A 3,096-nucleotide genomic window follows, 5' to 3' on the forward strand; every position below is an offset into this window, starting at 1 on the left:
AGGCAAATCTTCTGAGTCATCAGAGGGAAAAGCAGTACAGCACCGTGTGTGTCCACTATACTGCTTTTAAAACCCCCCCTTATGGCCAGCCTAATTAACAGTGGATTGTGCCTTCTACACCGGCACACTATTCATATTTTTAATTCGTCATTTTAATGCCAACAGAAAAATCCGTGATATACACAATATACCTCGTTTCAACGGGGCAAGACTATAGTTGCGAACGCAGTGTTTGCGAACGCAGTGAGCACTTACTATGAGACCTAGCAGATCATGTCTGTCTGTGTGTGTGTCTGTGTGTGTGTGTCTGTCCCGCTTTTGTGCCCATATATGGAGCTGAGTGATTACGTCACCATGACTCAGCCATAACCATATAAGGAGTCCCCAAAGCAGCTATACGTCCAAAACCCAAATATGTACGAGCTGCGTTCGCTTCCCGCGTTTGCGCGTCTTACTGGTATTAGACACCCAGTCCTGACGGTGGCGGTAAGGTAACCGATTTTGACTGAATTCCGGATCTGACCGTCAATCATTTTCCGGTTCAACGGATGTCAACATCCGCTATCTTGTGTGTCAGAGTAATCTGTCCCCGATGCTATGCGATCGTCGTTTATTTCCATATCCAAGTCAAACTAAGCTCTAATCAAGCCCCGAATATCGCATTTTGAGCAGCTACGTATGCACATAAAGACAGCGTGCGGCGCGCGCACCACAAACATACAGTAACATTGACCCAAAACACAACAAAACAAGGTGTTTCCTTGCTTACAGTAACGAAAGTATTCATTCATATATTAAAGTGTTGCGCTGGCCGTCTGCCCAGCTGTATGTCTCTATATGTTTTGATGAATTGAACAATGTGGACCCTGTTGTAAACAAGTGTAATGCTTAATTGGGTCGTCCACTCACAGTTAACAGTCTCTGTATTGAGTTTGTGCTTGAAATGTACTGTAATTCTACAAACTGTTAATAAATATTTCAATCAATCAATCAAAAGCCAACAGTTGGAAAACCAGGAATTATAGTTGATCTATTTTTCGTTGTCTTTGATTGGGCAGCGGTCTGTTATAGAGCGTATAGCGGTCGTTATCCAGAAATAACACACGGCTGACTTCAGCGACTGACCAATCAGAATCAAGCATGCATTCAAACCCAAGCCATTTAATAAGACCTGATATCATACTGTATATAACGTCAGTGCTCTCTGCTAGCGAACGCAGACTCAGAATAAGACCTGATATAAGACCAGATATAAGACCAGAATAAGACCTGATATCATACTGTGTACGTCAGTGCTCTCTGCTAGCGAACGCAGACTCAGAATGGCCTGCGCTGCATCTTTGCAACGGCATCAAAGGTTAGTCCATTTTAGCCCATTTGGAACCGAGGCCGATTCAACAGAATGTCTTCGAAATCACGACAGTTTTCTGAAAAACCCTATAGTTTCTATATGTCAGTGGTTCTCACAGGGTTAAAACCCTATGTTTCTATATGTCAGTGGTTCTCAAACTATTTCATGTCAAGGACCCCTAGAATTATTAAGTATTTGGCCGCCGACCCCCCCATCTGAAATAGGACCTCCCCTCCCAGAAGCAAAGATTCAAGTTAAAATGTTCACTCTGTAATAAATATATATTCAAAGATTTGAGGCACATTTTCACGATTTCTCAAAAATAGCAGGCCTACAACTTTTCAACAGCTATAAAGTATAATATATAAAAAAACAACCCAAAAAGGGGTTCCCCGCCCAGAATGGATTATAATATACAGCACATAAACGCACACATAAGAGACCTGACGACAGACGAAGGCTGAGAACGAACGGGTCTCCTTGAAATGGTCGGTGTCGCCGCTGTGTGCAATTACAGTGTTCAATGTTGATGCCAGCGTGTTTGTTTACGAACGCTTCTTCTTCCCACACCTCCCCTCGATCGGCGAGAAACCTTGACGCCCTGCTAGCTATCTGCCACGTTGTTGTGAGAGAGAGAGAGAGAGAGAGAGAGAGAGAGAGAGAGAGAGAGAGAGAGACGCAGGCGAAGGGAGAAGAAAAGAGAAGAGCGAGGGAAAAGGAGAGAGAAAAGAACACAATTTATAAAATAACTGTTGCTGTCAGAGTCGGGCGGATCCACCGGGCCGTCGTGTTCCATCGATCCTTATGTGTGTGTATATAGTTATTATTTATTCATTATTGATTCACAAGCTCTATATTTTTCTTTGGTTATAATATTTTTTTAGAGAACCACATAGAAAGACTTTACCACTTTGATAATAGCCCCCCCAGACCCAGAGTATAAACTCGTTCCCACGACGACGTTTAACCCATTCTGAACGGGAACCCATTTTGGTGTTAGCATTACGTTATGCTTTAGCTATTGAAAAATAGCAGACCTACAAGCTCATAGCGCGCCACCGAGTGGCGCGCTACGAGCTTGTAGGTCTGCTATTTTTTGAAAAATCGAAGAACGACTGACATTTTTAGAATCTGATCTCAGGTCAGAATGGGTCAATCAGACCAGTGTGTGTCCAGTGGAAACCTCGTATCACTAAAAGCCCATAGAGACCACCGTTCAGAAGAGCCTTTACCTTTAACTATTTTTGCGCCGGGTCCGTATAAATACGGACGGACCCCAACGTATACTCCGTCTATATAATGGTTGAGACCGGTTGCTATGGCAACGCCCCACCGCTCCAGCTATGGGATTGAAAATAGAATCACCGTGTATAAAAGCATGGTTGAAAGGAGGATTTTCCAAACGCCCATAAATGGTAATCCAGGAGAGCTGTCCAACTCCAGTTGTGATAAATCATGCAAACAAACAACAATTATTTTGGACCAAACAAGAAAAACTATAACAAAAAAAAAAAAGTGTTTGTTTGTCATGATTTGTCTCAACTCGAGTTGGCTTTGTTTTACGGCGCTTAAAGGGTCTTTGAATAAATGCTTTTTGAAATGTCTATGAGGAAAACGCATTGGGAATTATTTCCTGGGCCTGCCAGGCGTTGAAAGTCATGAAAGGGGGCGGGACTCTGCGACGCTCTATAGATCGCATTATAACATTAACGGTGCGTCCGATCTGTGACTAGTAATTGAATCCG

Source organism: Protomyctophum bolini (genome assembly GCF_963924005.1).
Source record: "Protomyctophum bolini genome assembly, chromosome: 16".
NCBI classification, from domain to species: Eukaryota; Metazoa; Chordata; class Actinopteri; order Myctophiformes; family Myctophidae; genus Protomyctophum; species Protomyctophum bolini.